Below are 17,918 nucleotides of genomic sequence, written 5' to 3'. Positions count from 1 at the left end.
TGATGGATAATGAAGAAGGATTAGACAGTTCAAGAATGCATTCCAATGGGCACACACACAATCCTATCCTGGTAGGTGACCATGTCCTGGTCCTTGCAGTGTATCACTCTTCCTTCAAGGATGGACAAGACAAGCATATTTTCTTGGAGTTGTAAATGCTTCCATGTATTTGTGAATCATAGACGTGTACAATCCAGTCCCTTTGGATGGATTGAAAATAAAACTAAAATGAAAGAAGTCATGGTTTTAAATCAGCCTTTTTTTTAAAACTTAGTAATAGGTGTACAAAAGGAATATCTCTTTTTCTAGTTGCTCATTAAGAGTTTTGCAAGAATATAATCTTCATGATAGCAAGTTTCTATGACACTGATAGAATGTAGCCTCAAGGTTATGGAAAATCTATCATGTTTATTAAACAAAACCTGGTTGAATCTTATGCTGCTCAAGAAAGAGTGCTCAACTCTAGCGCACGGAGCAAGAGAGAGAACGGTCCTACCTGCCCTCAGGGAGTATAGAGTCCACAAGTTATGATAGAAAACACAAATGTAAACAGTAAGAGAACAGGATGAAAATCAGTAAGTTCTAACAGAAGAAGTTCAGGAACAAGCTGTAGGAGAAGAGAAGAAATAGAGAAGCTGCTTGAAGCCATTAGTAAAAAGGGAATGCTTACTTATAGAAGGGAGATGAGACCATTGCTCTAAAGAACAGGTGGAATTTGAAATGTAGACATGGAAGAGGAAGGAACTCTAGAAAAACCAAAGTAATCTAAAGCTTGGAGACCTAGATTAAAAGAAAAAACAAACAAACAGACAAAACAAACAAAACCCAGTCAAGATCTGGAAACAGAGAAATCCAGTTTGATTGGATTTTTTTATTAATCAACTTGTAATTGGATTTGTTTAGGATGCCTAGTAAAATGTATCTTGTTGCAAGATTATTTATCATCTGCTTGACCTTCAAAATGAATTAACACCTGGGTAAGAAAGAGCAAGTGGCCATGGAGAAGACCACACAGAACAGCTGAGTTCATTTGAAGAAGGAGAATTAGTGCTTGCTGGAATGGAAGGTGATTGAAGGAATGGCTCATGCAGAACAAAGAAACATTGTTTGTAAACAAGTTTTATGAGTGTGGGCCTAGCATCTACTGGATAAATTTTGTAGGGCCTCCAGATTTTATTATCAATATTAATTTCCAGAAAGACTTATCTGATTTTGTTTTGTTTTGTTTTCATGGGTCATTTTCAAACTAATTTGTGTCTTCCAAAAGTTAGAAACCAAAGTTACCTCCTCCATAGAGCCTTCATCCCTCAGTGGTTCCCTGCAAGTGTTTATTATATCATTTACCAGACATTAATATAATCTGCTCCAAGCTCTTCCCCTCATCCCCAATATCACACAGAGAGTTCTCAAATAGCATTGTTGATTGACAGAGGGAAAGTGAGAAATAAAGAATAAATGATTAAAGGAGTATGTTTTTAAATTGCAGTAGTGTTTGCATTTTGTAATAAGCTATACATAAATATGTAGGTTCTATTTTTATTTCTATAAAGACCTGTTGATTCAACTGACTAACTCTTCTTAAAGAAATAGATCTCTACAGAGCCTATGTCATCTGCCAACACACCAAGCCCACCACCACGCCGGGCTTTCAGATTGGTGTACTGAGTGTGTGACCCAAGCCTAATGCTTCAGCCAGCCAGAACCAGAGAAAAATATCTAGTTCAACACTTGGAATTTGGGGGCCTGGGACCAGGAGGGATACCATCTGAAGCATTTCTGAGATAATCACAGTCAATATTGACTTATTCTCTTTCTAGAATTCACTTCCTCAGTTCACTTCCTTACCCTACGCCCTCCCCTTTGGTTTTTGTGACCATTATGATTCTTGGTGTCTTCTTGACTCTTCCGTAATGCTGACGGTCTACAATTTCCTCCTTTACTTTTTAAGGATCAATTTTTTTATAGTAGCCTATAAACTACCTCGTTAATCAGATAGTGTAAAATCCAATTAGAGACATTAGAATCCAGAAATACAAGTGTTAAGGAATGTATTTCTTGATTGACAAGGAAGCCAAATAGACCCATCTATTTAGAATCTTAGCAACAATTAGCTGCCTTAGTTTCATTTATTGTGACATAAAAAATCTGGTTTATTGAGAGCTCTATTGAAGAAGATTTCTATGATATGCACCATGAGAAAATATCTTCAAACTAAAATGATTGTTTTGCTGTAATAAATTGAACCATATGTACACTATGTTATTCAATCTTTTTTCTTCAAGGCATAAATTGATATTAAAGAACATTTAAGTCATAACACATGGTTATCCAGGCATGAACGAGGCAATAACCCATATAAGTTGTCAAGGTGAAGCCAAAGCATTTATTAGAGGTTTGTGTTGTTTTTGAAAAGTGCATGGTTGGATAAACATGGATTAGTGCTATTATGCTGCTACGATGACTCAAGTGTGTTTTTACAGTGTCAGTAATTTTTATGTTTAAAAATCACTGGTGCAGTATATTAGCTATAATTTATGTTTATCATCTTGTGTACTCTAATAGGTTTCAACAAACCATTTAACACTTCAGCTTGTGCATATACATTACTTAATAGGTATTTATCTTAAAAAAGAGATACTTAACGGGACTTTCAAAGCTTGCAACTGCATGCTAAGAGAGAATACTGCAGCGTGTCACATTAACTTTCTTCTCCCCGTTTGCAGTTAACTTTGAACATTCTGGCCACTTGCTTCTTTGTTCGACGCGCCTCCGAATGGCACGAGAAGAATATGGTCTGTTAGTGTCCTTGTCAGCGGGAATGACATCAACTTCTCCCAGCACTGAGTGTCCGTCACACTTACTAAGTAGGGTGGCTGCACGATATAGCCAACACAGCTAAAATAGGACAAAGGTCCAGCGATCAGTCACCACGTTGGGGTGCCCTTTCAGAAAGGGTTCTTTTATTTCTGACTGTAGCTGGATCTACAAGACTTTTCATGGTTTATGTGACCTAGACTCTTGTTTCAGAAGCATCTCTGAGAGAACCATAGGGACTCAGGATATGGGAGGGGCTCGTTGGAGGCAGAGAATCAGTTGAGACTTCCCAGCTCCAGGACGTTTCTTGCTGCAATACAAGAGGGGACTTCATTTATCATGACACTATTGATTCTTCCAAATAGTGCTATGCTTATTGTTTTTGCTTCAATGATGACCTATTTCTCTTTTGGATATTCTAAGTAGATGAATTACTGGTGTTTGGGCTTTTCAGAATAGAGATTGATTCACTTTTTAAATGCACCCAGAGTTGGTGATGTGGTGATATGGCTTTTGTCTTTGTTTTTTTTTTGTTTTGTTTTGTTTTTTTCAAACTAACTACTTTTTGACTTACTGCCAGTCATGACAGAGATGGATTTGGAGGTGAAATACTCATGAAACTCTAGTTACCACTTAAATAAATGATGCCACTTTATTCATTTGTGACATGGCTGGATAAGAGTTTGTTTGGAATCCTGAAATTATGAATATACTGATCCACTCAGCAATAAATTTTTAGAAAGAGACCATAAATTCTCTAGAGTCAACCAAGCACATCAGTTGGCTGAGTTAGCAAACAGGGAGGATTTATTACTCACTGGAGACAAATCGACCAAGATGGCCTGTTTAGTATTTCAAACTACCTTTTCCCTTGTAAAACTAGTGGTGACACTTTGACATCTTAACAGAGAGCTGTTATATCTTGATGATCTTTTCAGTATTGGCAAACTGTGCTGACTGAACTCAAAAGTGTTTCTGAAATATTTAAAACCTTATGATTTTTCATGATAATATCAAATTTTTATGCAAAACACAATGGGTAGTTTATATGAAGATGCGTATAGTGTATGTTTTCAATGAAGAGAGGAAAATCTTGTTAGCATCCTGAATGAATAGCTACATGGTTCAAAGGATCAGGACGATAATGGTCTAGCTCAAAACTCCCAGTAGAACTTTCTAGAACAATGTAGAACTTTCTGGAATGATCCATCTTTTATGTCTGAGTTGTCCAATATGGTAGCCACTAGTCATATATGGGACTTGAGCATTTGAAATGCTACTATGACAGAATAACTGAGTTTTTAATGTATTTAATTTTAATTTTATTATAAATAATCACATGTAGCAGTAATTACCATGTTGGACAGTGTAAGAAATTGAGCCCCTTTAATAAAAAGCCTGAAGAATGATTTTACCTGTGGGAATAGTACTAGGTTAGTGAAGCAGAAGTAATGGTGGCAGATGGATCCCCCTGACATTTTTAAAATACAGTTTAGGACAAATCAGAAAACATAAGAAAAAAAAAGGGAGCCATATAGATTTTGAAATCTGAACAACAATCGAACTAACTCATGAATGAAACTATCCACACATGAAACAGCTGCACAAGCCAGTAAAGGTAGGATGAGTCTTATGGAACAAAAAACAGATGACATATTTTTTAAAACCATATATTTAGAGAACAAAGAGCATAGTAATGAAATATTTTAAAATACTTAGGCATCATTATTAATATTATTATCATTATTTAATTTTTAAGTAGATAGCGAATATATATATATTTTTTTAAACATTAAGAAAGTACTTAGAGTATCAACTGGAATACCTTTACTAATTTAACATTCTGTTAATGATAATTAAGGTTATTAATAATAATAATTATGAGATAATTAAAACATAATCGAAAATTAATAATTAATTAATAATGATTATTATCATCCTTATAATGATAATTCTGTTCCTGGGTGCCCAAGCTTATCCCCAATTCCTCCCTTTCTGCTCATCTTCAATGTATAATCAATCGGTCACCAAGTCCTCTTCTTCCTATGTTTTACAGATAATTTATTTTGATTCTCTCCTCTTCATTTTCTGGATCACCACCCTTGTTTATGCCCCTTCACACCCGGACTGTTAGATGTGCATCACAGTTATCTTCTGGCTGACATTTGCCTCTCCCCTCTCTTTCTAGTCAACTCTCCCTACAAATACCAAACTCATGTGGCTCACCTGCTTGAAATCCTCCAAGAGTACAAGAGATGGAACATATCTGTCTCCCTCAAACCCATGTGTTGGAACCCTATCCCCCAATGTGATGGCATCAGTAGATGAGGCCTTCAGGAAGAAATCAGGTCATGAGAGTGGAACCCTCATGAATGGGATCAGCACCCTCATAAGAGCTTCCCCTCTATCTCCGCTATTTGCCATGTGAGGATACAGGGAGATGGCTGTCTGCACATCAGGAAGAAGGCCCTCACCACATACCAGATCAACTTAGCACCTTGATCTTGGATTTCCCAGCCTCCAGAACTATGAGAAATAAATGTGTGTTGTTTAAGCCATGCAGTCCATAGGATTCTGTCGTAGTAGCCTGATCGAAATAGAGGGCTTCTCTTCCCCTATTAGCTATTGCCCAAGATCTTTAGCACATGATACACGCTCATCTCTCCTTTCCTTTTTCAAGCCTTGACCCCTGAAACTGCCTTCCTTACATATTTTGTTCCAGCCTCACTGAGCCAGAACATACCCCTTTTTCATTCTTTATCTTTTGAAAGTGTTGTCCCTATAGTTTTCTCCCCATTTCACTTGTTCTTCAAGACTTACCTCAGAGTCACCTCCTCTGTGGATCCTTCTCTACCATATTGTTCCCAAAAGAATCAACAACCTTTCCTCTGACCTTCTTCTTCTACAGCCCTGTTTCAATAGGTATGGCACTGAATTCTGATTTTTTGTTTGCCACTCTCTCCCAATAGGCTGGGGCCTCAAGGGTTAAGAGAAGACGCCTTATTCATCTTTACATCATAATGATGTGCAACTGCATCAGCACAGTGACCAACACCTAGTAGGGGCATCACGAATGTCTGATAAATGAATGAATGAATACATACATAGTTACTTCTCTTACCTAAGCATGTCTGATGTAAGCCTAACTGCTGGGCCTCTGCTTTGGTATACCTGGCAGAAACTACCAGAGGTAACATCTTTACAATTTGGAGGAATTAAATAGTCTTTTATATAAATTTATATACAACTTAAAACTTTATTTTTAAAGGAAATCTACCATGCAATATTATAGAAGAGAATTTTTTTAAAACCACTAATTCAATAATCCCAAATAAATGAACTAATGAAGAGCCTCTTTAGGTGATTAATTCATAAAAATATAGTGACTTTTCAGCACTTTGTGGCATTTGTGCTATTTTTAGCAGTTTAAAACATTATATCATGACCATTTTCTCACTCTAAATAAATATTAGTGTCTGTACTAAATTTTGTCTTTATAATCTTCTGTTCTTTTTCTTAAAAAGCATTGCCAAAACTATGTAAACCTTGGGTCTTAAAAAGAAAAGCCAATGTGTTGACCTTCTCTAAGTTCAAAGTAGAGAATCAGAATTGACATTCTCTGAGGGAAGACCCAAGTTAAGTCTTGGTATAAATTTTGGGCAAGTCAGTTAACCTCCCTGTATCTCCATATCTTTTCTATTGAAAGAGCAACAAAGGTTAAATTATTCTAAGACCCCTCCAGCTCTAATCTTATGATTTTCTTAAATCTATCAAAAATAAAAAACCGTGTGATTACCTAGTTCATACCTATGGCATGCATGGTCTGAGAAGCCATACGGTTTTGTCATTAAGAAAACATCGAACGTTGTCCTTTCACATGACCTTATAGGTACTTGGAGAGAAATGAGAAAGTAGGACTAGATGACTGGTGGCATCTATATTGGTAAATTTGGTTGAAAGAATTTAACTCTGGTTAATGTAACAGATAGTTCATCAAAGCTTAAATGAACAACTTCATTAATTCATTCAATAATCACTTATTTTGCCCTTTTATGTTAGCAAACAAGAACACAAAAATTTATAAAAACCCAGTGCCTGCCCCCAAGGACAATACAGGGAAGTAAGACAGAGAAGGAAATCCTGAATGGCCTGTTGAGAAAGGCTAATGCAAGGAAACGAGTATTAAAGGATGTGGTGAATCTAGCTGGTGAAGAAGCATTGTGGAGAGGTAGGTAATGGAGTAGGGGTAGGGCAGGATTGGGGGGAAATTTCAGGCAGAGTTTCCAATGCATACAAAGGCATGAACTCAAGAAAGAATGTATTGCACATTAGGATCTGAGAAGAAATTGTACTTATCATGATGAGCACTGAGTAATACATAGTATTATTGAATAGTTATGTTGTACACCTGAAATTAACTTACCTCTGTGTGTTAACTATACCAATATTAAAATTAAAGAAGAAGAAGGAGGAGAAGAAGGACGAGAAGGAGGAGGAGAAGAACTGTGTCTTCAGAGGCTGTAATCTTAATAGCTACCATCTTCCAGGCGGGTAAAGCAGGTGAGGGTAACACAATAGGGAACACAGGGGCCTGTGCTCAGCTTGAGGGCACATAGTCTCTCTGAGGGAGGAAGTCAGCTCTCAGCTCTGGCATATTCATGTCTTAGCGAAGACAAACCTGCTGCTACTACAAGGCTTTTACCACAACTAGAGTAAAGGCGTACAGTACAGGTGGTCATTTGGGCACATGGGAAAGTCTACAATAGGTGATAAACATAAATGTAAGTAAATTATGACCAATTTCAGACCACTGCTCTAAGAAGCAAGAGAGAGTTTTAAGCCTGTATGCTTTTAAAGGTCTGTGCAATTTATTATGTTTTACTGTAATTACTATTAATGTTATTATTGCATTAAACTTAAGAAATTCTCCTTTGTTACAGTCTTCTTAAACTACCTCTATAGGAATTGAAAATATTTTTTAAAATTTAACAATGAAAAATTGAAGCATATGCAAAATTAGAATTTCACAATGACTCCCGGGTACCTATTTATTACCCAGCTTCAACAATTACCAACATTTCAACATTCTTATTTAATCCATCTGCTCACTCTTCAAATCCTAGACATCGCATTCCTTCACCCATAAAAATCAATGTTTCTCCAAGAGATAAGACTATTTTAAGTATTATCACACCAAAAAATATTGCAACAATTCCTTATTTTCATCTAGTAGCCAGTGTTTAACTTTCTCCGATTGTATAATAAAATGTCTCTCTTTTTTTCAATTTGTCCAAATCAGGTTCCATACGAGGTTTAGACATTTTAAGTTGATTTTAAAACTCTACTCAAAAAGCAAAGTTACTTACTTTAAAGAAACTAAAACGCCCGCAACAATAAACATAAAAAATGGACTATGGTTAATGCTCTTGCTAACTGCTTTCCCTCTGGAGTCAGTCTGCCTGAGTTCAAAATCTAGATTCTGCTAATTACTGCTGTGTGACCTTGGGTTTAGCCTCTTGCTTAAATTCCTTCATCTGTAAAATGGGAATTAGAAGTGTTTATCTCATAGACTCCTTATTAGAATTAAATTAAATGAGCTAATCTTTGAGCATTTAGAATGGTACAAGGCAGGCCTTATGGGAGAGTTAAATAAATGAAAATAAGTAAATAAATTCAGCTTTTAGCCATGACATACTAAAATGAATAAATTGCCTTGGGATGGTAGGAGTGACTCACTCTCAGCCCAGAAATTTTCTATAATGCTTGATTTAAAATTTTATCTATAAAGTGTTTTTCTGCAGAAACACACAGTCCACACACATAGGCACACATCTTTGTAACAGAGGTGATGGCAGAATCCGCAAACCATATCCTAGAAGGTTGTGGACAGCATTGAGCAGGGTCCCTCAAGATCTGACTTTCCTCTGGGTGTGACTTTTAGGAGGCGATGGCAAGAGACAGAGGTCTAGGTATTCATTTCTCCAGGTCATTCCCTGCCTGGCCACCCACTGCAGGGCTGACTCCTCCACTGGAGACCACAGTGGGTATCAGGCAGCCTTCCAGGAAAGAAAGTTCTGGAAACCATTCCCTGTACTGTCGCGCTCAGGTCTGGGGGTGGTAAAGTCTTTCAGTAATTACTCTTTAGCCTTAAGATGTTTCCTTTTCCACCTGCTGGATTTCCACAATGGCTTCTTCATTAAACTGACCTCAATCATCAATGTAAGCATGCTATTTATTTCCTTCTGAGACACTGACACAGTTTAAGAACAATCATATGAAATATGTCCTGATGTCCTGATTGATAATAGCTATATTTAGAGAGACTTTTCCCTATACCAGACACTCCGATAAAAGTTTTACATTCAACATTCACTAATCCTTACCATAACCCTGGATGGTAGGTACTATCATTCTTACAGAGTGGTAAACTAAGGCTTTAGAGAGGTTTCTGGGCTCACATTGTGGGATTTTAAGAGCCGGGTCAACACAGCCTGGAGGCTAAGGGCATGGTCTCCAGGATCTGACTGCCTGAGTCTAAATTCTGTTCCCATCACATGTGCTTACTTGGTCCCAGGCACATTTCTGTCAGTCAATATCCTCAACTACAAAAGGGGGACAAACAGTACCTACTTCAGAAGGTGGTTGGGAAGATGGACTATGCTAATTTATGTAACACACTCAGGAAACTTCACTTATAGAAGAAGCCAGTGTGTATCTGCTGTTATTATTTATGAATCCAAAGCCCATTTACTACATTATACTCCTGGCTATCAGAGCTCATATATATTTTCTTAGAAGTAGAAGATCTCTGTCCCCATTTTCTAGATAACTTGTCTGATGTTCTTTATTCTGTGTAGCAGATAGACTGTCATTTCAACATGAAGTTCTTATGTTTAAAAAGCAATATAGGATACATAGTTCTTTTTTCATTGTCAGAAAGGCAAGTGTCAACAGAATCATACGAAAAGTTATGGAATCTCCCCTGTTTGTGTACTGAATGAGAACTGAATAAGAACACAGATAACATCTTAAAGACCAGAAGGCTTAAGATTCTTTTATTTATATGTGGAGAAACTTGGGAAATTTGGCTACAGTCTCATTATTGTTGTTCTACCATAAGCAGAAAGGGTTCTTTGTGGACATTAGTGTGCTTGATATCCAGATTAACTTCTGCCTTCAATGATAAGGAGAGTGAAACTCAACTTCCAAGACCCTTTCCTATCATCCCAGAATTGATCTGTACAAACTTGAGGCAGAGCTGGAGACGCTATGTACTCTTTAAAGGCAAAGGTGACCAGTAAGCCAAAGAAAATGTAGGAAGAGTTGGGTAGAGCAATTCCAGACCCGAAGAAGTGTGCCAGACAGTTGCCAAACTTGGAGAAATGTTCTGACCACCATCTTAGGCTTTCCTCACCTCTAATGTCATACCAAAACAACACCGTGATGGCATAACAAAAAAAAAAAACACGAAAAAACATAAACCTAAAATTATAGCTATTTTAAAAAATTAGAAAAGACCCTACACTTCATAGGTACTGTCTTATTACTATTTTTGGAGGCACACTCCCATAAGGCTCTTTATCGTGTTGTATGTATAAAGCTTCTCAGAACCACCACTGAACACAGGGTTAAATAAAGACAATTGTTCCTCTTGTTTTACTACTTTATTTTGGCTTCATACATCTTTTAAATCTAAGTATCCTTAGCAAATAGATCACGCTCAGTAATTATCAATCATTTTTACCTTTATTTGCACTTTATTTATTTCTACATTCATTCAGGCAATTATCATTCATTTGACACTCACTTGCCCTTGCTAAGCATGGGGAACGTAGAGGCACGTAAGACATGGTAGCTGTCCTCAGAATGTTCACAGTCTAGAAGGGGAGACAGAAGACCAAACTGTAAGCATACTAATGTCTTGGTGGTGCTATGAGTGAAATTTCGTGGTTCGAACAGTTAGAGACATAGACGAATAACTATAAAATTTTCCCTCCTGGCAAAGGCAAGAACTACAGAGTGGTTAAGTCCCAGAGCAGATGTCAGATAAGGGATGCTGAGTAGGGGAGCAGGTTTAGATAGGGTGAATTGAGGTACTTGCAAGACATTTAGATGGCAAGATCAATGAGGCTATTGGAAATTAGAGTTTGGAGTTCAGAAAAAAATACCCACCTGGAGACTAGAGAGTCAACAACATTGGAACAGGAGTTAAAGCCTAGGGTGTGAAGAAGTTCCTCAGGGAGAGCTCTCTATATAGGAGCATGAAAGACAACGTCTTCAATGGCAACTTGGAAGAGATTTACCCCCAAGAGATGCAAGACCCAGGAAAGGATTCTAGGTTGCCTGAATACCTTTCAAATCTTTTCCTGACAGCAAGTTTTGAAAGGGTGTCATGGATATAAGGAAGCAGGAGAAACTGCAGTTGGGGGGTGGAGGAGGGGGAATAAACCTGGTCTGAATTTTTCATACTTTCATACTCTCAAAGCAAGTAGAAAAATGAGGACTCCAACCTAGAATTCACAGTCCGTTCACATCCCCATGAAAGCCACAGGCCAAGAACTCAGAAGAACTTCTGCATACAGCATATTCTTAGCTGTTAGGGGCAGAATAAGAGGTTTTGTGAACTTAAAGATGGGTTTGAGGCTCACTGTCAGAGAGTGATTTGTAAATATATAGATTAAGTTTCCCCATAAAGTTAGGTTGGAAACCAAGGATGAAAGTACTTGCTGAGAATGCTGATACAAAACTGTCTTGGAAAGGAGAGGAGTGTTATTTACCCACATAAATATGCCTCCAGGTTTGACTCTTCTTATTATTACAGACAGTTGGTAAAGAGGGTGTGTAACAGGTAATAAAGTATGTGGAGGACAATGCCTTTGATGAGCTGTCTCCCAGTTAGCATCTCCTGATCTCACCTCCTGTTCCAGCCACTGGAACTCCCTGGCACCAAAACCCTGCATACAGGTGTCTGGGCTGGGATATGGGGCTCGCAAGGAGGTCTTCTGTGTTTCCAGACCATTTCCATGCTGACTTACTATCTCTCTGACCTTGAACAACTTGTGTAATGTCTCTGCGCTTCAATTTTCTCATCTGTAAAATGAAGATGAAGTCCTTACCTCTTGAGGATTCAATGTGATAGTCTGAGCACCATCAGAATGGGGAATTTGCCTTCTGGACTGATTCACAACTCCTGGAATAATAGGCATTCCCTAAATATTTGTTGAATGAATAAATGCATGTATGTACATAAAGTATATAAGAGTAAGAGTGTCTAGAATGTAATAGGTACTTAGTCATTATTCCTTTCTTTTCCCCTTCCAGAAATTTGCATGGGCACGGTCTCTTCCTATTCCCCTCCAAACTCAAGATGGAGTGTACTTCCATCTTGTCATCTGTCTTCACATTTGCGAAGTCCAGAAATGAAGGAAACACCACTGGACTACTTCCTTGGGTCTAGAACACTATGCCTGAAAATGACAGAGAAAGTACCATTGGTTGAAATATTGTCACAAACCAATATTTCAGTGTCCCAAGTTGTTTCCAAGAACTGTTAATAGGAGCTACATGGGAGTAAAAATGTGTCAAGCTCAAAAATGTTGGGGAACACTACCTTGAACAGGTTTCTTTACTCTGGAACTACTTAAAGCCTTTTTTTATTCATATCTACATATGTGCCCTCTCCAGGAGGAGAACAGAATACACAGCATCCTAATCATATTTGATCAGAGGACCCTTTGGCCATAGACTAGCTAATGGACCTTGTACTGGGAAATGTGGATCTAATCATTAGCTAGAAGGGTAGACACAAAACAAAAAGGATTTGTTTTTATAGGACAGTAAAATGCTTTTTAGGTCAGGGAAGGCTTATTTAGGAATAAGATGTGGAGTTCTCGCAACCCAAGACAGTCATCAAGGAAATTTCATTTCAATGAAGCACTTAAATGAGTGAAAACAAATGAACATAAAATAAGTATATAATAACACCTTGGGAAAATTAAACATCTCTCTATTTAACATCTGTCACATAGATAATCGTAGCAACTAGATTGATTATGGAAGAGGAAACTGGAAGTTTAAAAAGGAAGCAGCTGAGTTTGCTTGTATCACCTGCAAAGGGACTACTTTCTTTGGCAGATTGATATTGCACAAAGGTTTGAAGTTTCATTAAAGAAGCATGGTTGGGTGTGTAACAGTATGTTACTGAATATGTGTGTGTAATCAGACAATACACTACATTGGACTATCAGAAAGTAAAGTGGTATTATAAAACATGCATTCTGGATTGTACTATGTCTTAAATGACAACTTTTCACAGGAAAATTATATGCCATTGTGGCACATCTATAATAATGAAAATATGATCAGCACATTAATTGTAGAATGGCAGGTAGATTCCTCCAAATCATAACCTAGTGTCATTTTTCCCCATTGTGTAATAATACCTCAGTGTCTATTGTAATTTTAAAGGTCTGGTTGTATATAATAAAATATTTTTTTTCAAATGAGCAAAGCCAAATAGCACAACAAGTATCTTAAGTTAGTTTTTTTTTTTTTTAACTCAGATTCTATATCAAGGGGTGTCTACACCTGCAGATTATATTCTCTTCTTTATATGTAAACTTCCTGCTTTAAGCAGGTCAGAGTTAACAGCTGGATCAACTTGGAAAGTTTTTTTTTTAACAATTAGTTTTATTTTTTTTAAATAATTGCTTCATTATATTTTGTACATCTGTGCAGGGGTCTGGTGATGACATTGGTAAATTTCCAAATAGCTGTAACACTGGGGAATACCAGTTAAGCAATAATAGGACCCACCTGTGGGTGAGAAAAGAGGCTTTATACAATATTCCCCCACCCCCCAAAAATGTTTTAAACAAAAGAACTGATTCTGCTCTGACATTGTGTTTTTAAAGAAGATAGGCTGTAGGTAGTTCAGAAGAGACCAACAGAAATGATGAAAGGTCTGGAAAACAAGACCTATGAGAGATGGCTAAGAGCATGGGAATATTCATTCTAGTTGAAGGAGGCTGCAGGGAGATATAACTGTCTACCTAAAAGTTAAATGATGTTACAAGCAGAAGAGCCATTAATTATTAGTAGTGATAGAACAGGGCAATTAGAAGAAAAGAGATACACCCATTTTACTTAATATTAGGGGCAATTTTTATAACACAAATACATTCATACGATGGAGTTAAATGCCAGGAAAGTCTACGGCTATAGGAGCTGCGGAATCAAGAGTGAGATTGCAACAAATCCTTCTGAATGATATGAAGTACATTTAAATCCAGCTGTGGCCTGGAAAATGGGTTAGAACTTAGCTCTTCTGTTGTAAATAATCACGTGAATTTTTCATTGCTGTATTATTTGTTCGGCCAGAAAGGAAATGTGTGAGGGCATTCATAGATCTATAAGTCATTTCTAAGGGATGAGCATCAAAATTCAGAATTAAAAAACTCTTAAATATTTAAACTACAAATGGCTTATATTTCCAGCAAAGAAGCATAATCAACAAATATGAGATCTTTGCATAGCCTTGATTTTCCTTTAGGAAACTACCCCAGTACAGGGTTAAGGTGGAGTCGATCCCACTACCAAACTTCAGGCATGGGTGTGGAACTTAGTTCTGGCCAATGAATGCTCCTTCCACCCCTGGTCATGGTGACTGGCTCTGAAATGGGAACTGAAAGCCAGTCTTCATTCTTAAGTTGCAACTATTAGAAGGATGACCTCCTCTTTGCTTTGATAATTCTCAGCTCTTACAAAGTAACCTGGAGTTGCTGCAAGTCAACTTGCCACTACCTAGAAAAATTGCCTTGGAATGAAGGGGAAAAGTAAAGCAGAAGACAAAAAAATAACACAGTCTTAGGATAGTATGTGAACCCCTTGATACAGCCATGCCTGCAACTAACTATCCCTGGACTTTAATGTAAACCAATGAATTCCTTTTAATTGTTCTTTACACTACCTTTTTTTTTTTTTTTTTTAAGGTGAAGATCTCTGCCACGTAACACTTTCTTCCTAGAGTGGAAAAACAGACAATAAGCAGTAAGTGTAATTAAATAGTAAATCATGTAGACTGGTAGATGGTAAATACTATTTTTTTTTAAGGCAATGCAGTGCAAGAAGGCAAAGAAGAAGACTCTTAAAAATGAGTGGGCACACTAGGACCCTCTGAGAAGGTGACATCTGAGCAAAGACATAGAGGATATGAGGGATGTCTGGAATAAGAGTATTATATAAAGTATTTCAGAAAAAAAAATAATAAAGTATTTCAGAAAGCCAAGAGCTTAAGACAGGAGATTAATAAAGGGGTTCTAAGCAACAAGAACACATCTGCCCCACCTTCCTTTCTCAGACAGGAGCATACTAATTTCTTTTCAACCATATTTCAGTTGACTTTGGACAGTCACTCATTAGTCAGGGGTACGATTTAATGCCCAAAAGAGAGGTCTAGATTTTAAAAGCTGAATTTTAGAGTATACTTTATTTGTCCAAAAATATGCATTTCATTCTTCATGTGGATGTGTATAAAAACTTAAATTTTTCTCAGCCCCACTAGTGGATAAAGTTTCCAAAAACGAGCCATTTGCCCTTTGCTTTACTTTTAAAGAATAAACCAAAATTTAAGACTGTGTACAATAATTCCACAATCAGAGTTTAGAATATTTTCTAAACAACCACTTAGAACAAACTATACTAAGTAAGGAACTATCAGCCTTAACAGAAGCAATCCTGGCAAACAATTATTTTCATTGCAGCACTGACAATTATGTAAATGTGTCTGGAACAGCATTGGGCACCTAATTATGACACCTAATTATGCCAATTTATTTATACACCTCCTTGAACAACATTTTATTTATAACTCCCCCATTCATTCAAAGACAAGATAAAGTAAGAAGACATCATACATAGATGATTGCCTAATCTTTGCAATATGAACACAGCTCATCTGTATAAACCTGAACAGTCTAGGGTATGCCCTGCTCATATGAGAGTTTGCTTTTTGCCCTATCACTTTTGGATTTTAGAAGGTGAGCAGGAGTGACCGTGGCTCTGGCTGAAGAGAGGATAGCATTAGCTATCCTTACAGATACCACTAGCAGAGAGAGCTATCCCATCTCATCTTACTTAGGCAAAAAAAAAAAAAAAAAAAAAAAAAAAACCCAACAAGGATAATTCCTTCTACTAAGGATGAGCAAATTATTCTCTTCTAAACCACAAATAGAGCAAGAAATAAATATTACTACCATATCATAGTGTCATTTTCAACCATTTAGATGGCTCATTTCTTTTTTCCTCTCTTGTTTTCTTTTCCTTTCTTCTTTTCTCTTCTTTCTAGAACCTGGTGACATTTCCTGGAATTAAAATGCATTTCTTGACTTTGGTAGAAGAAAGATGACATAATCTATCTCAGATCAGTTCCCTAGATGCTGAACTTGGGATAAGGATTATGGTGCTAAGTGTTTATTGTGGGAGTGCTCTCAAATTAGGAGAGTGAAGGAAGCAGGGTATAGCAGGGGAAGGAACCAAGCAATGAGGTGACACACTTGGAGGTCATCTCCAGCCTGATCAAATGTGGAGCTCTGAAGCATGGGCTATACTACAGTCGGACTCACCTTGAGTCAAGGAAGCTGGTGTTTGGAACACCAGGAGGTCATCTGTCTAGCTCCGAGGGCAGTGGGGAGTAGGAGGGTAAGGAGGGGGTCTGAGATTGGCTGACTTGGCTAGAAGGTCCTCATTTGACTCAGGGAAATTCCTCCTAGCCTACACTCACGAGGTACACCAAGAGGTCCAGATGAGACACAAACAGCAGCCTTTACAGGACCCCATCAGGGGGTGGCCGGCACATCCCTTGGATTGTTTTAAGGAGTTTAAAGATTGTCCTTTATACCGCTAGAATGGATTTTAGTTTCAAAAGTGGGAAAATAAACCTCTAATAAACATTTTTCTTATTCTTGGCATTTTGGGGGGACACTGAAAAAGACCAAAAGCTCATGCAATTTTGGCCTGTTAATTTATCTAGAAAGAAATTAGAACACATGTCATTTCTCAGTTCTTAGCTTTCCCAGTTCTAAATGACTTTTGAAGGACTCTTTGCTCTTTGGAATGTCTGTTTTACTCCACTATGCTAAAATATCTACTTTTGCATTCATCTTGCTTTGTAGAGAAACCCAGAGTGGCAGAAAGGGATCTATCCTGGCCTGAGGTTGCATCCAGACACTTGAGACTTGTGCTCTGCAGACCAGTAGCATTACCTGGGAGCTTGTTAGAAACTCAGGCCCCAGTTCCAGACCTACTGAACCTTTTAACAAAGATCCACAGGAGATTCACATGCATATTAAAGATTAAGAAGCCCTAAGATAGAAGATCTTATTTTGTAATAAACTGTTAATAACTGGACAAGCTCTTCCAATTTAGGGAACTTTGGCTAGACAGGCAGTGGGGAAGGGACTGGTAGTTAAGAATCAAATTAATCAAAATCTCCCCAAACAGCTGAAACTGAACCATTTTCTGACCAGTTAAGTCTGCCTTGAGTGGGCCAGGCTTAAATCACCCATTGTCATCTTAGCATTCAGCTGTGAAAAAATGTGTGTAAAAGATTCGCCTTTGTAACCTATCGTCTGCCTCTCCTGGATTTATTTTGGCAAGAAGCTGTTTTGGCAAGCCAGCTGAGGTTTCTGACGGAGATATTCAACAACATCTAGTACAACTTAGAAAACTTTCACAGGTTGCAGAAAGCAGGAAACCGAATTGAGTTTTGACTGCCAACGAGGGGAGGAGTGAATCATTCTCATTCGATGGTTGCCAAATCATCAATCATTTTAAATTAATTCTCATTCCCTCTGACACGCGGGAAGTACCAAAACACACTTGAGAAAACGTCCTGGAGAAAACCTAGGGTGTAAGAGCCATTCCTTGTAAGCGCTAACACCTCAAGAAGTTAATATTCCACACCCCTTGATCAAGCTAAGATTGCCAATCGAGCTGGAGTTCTTTACAGTATATAATATTTGGCAGGATTCACTGGAATCCTCCACAGGCCTGAGGGCACCCACATATTCCACACAATTCTTTTCAAAATATTATCGACTTCGTAA

The 17,918-nt window shown here is 37.6% G+C and overlaps 1 long non-coding RNA gene across 1 annotated transcript in view; it reads left to right on the top strand.

The window, feature by feature from the left end:
- LOC116600797 overlaps positions 1-5,356 on the top strand; it is a 69,071-nt gene extending 63,715 nt beyond the window's left edge. The window contains exon 4 of the long non-coding RNA XR_004289816.1: positions 5,003-5,356. This is a non-coding gene — a long non-coding RNA (uncharacterized LOC116600797). The remainder of the gene's footprint in view (positions 1-5,002) is intronic.
- Positions 5,357-17,918: the final 12,562 nt, after the last annotated feature.

Source organism: Mustela erminea, chromosome 1, assembly GCF_009829155.1.
Source record: "Mustela erminea isolate mMusErm1 chromosome 1, mMusErm1.Pri, whole genome shotgun sequence".
Lineage (NCBI taxonomy): Eukaryota > Metazoa > Chordata > Mammalia > Carnivora > Mustelidae > Mustela > Mustela erminea.
Note: the sequence above shows the minus strand (reverse complement) of the source record. Positions and strands in the feature narration are given on the sequence as shown.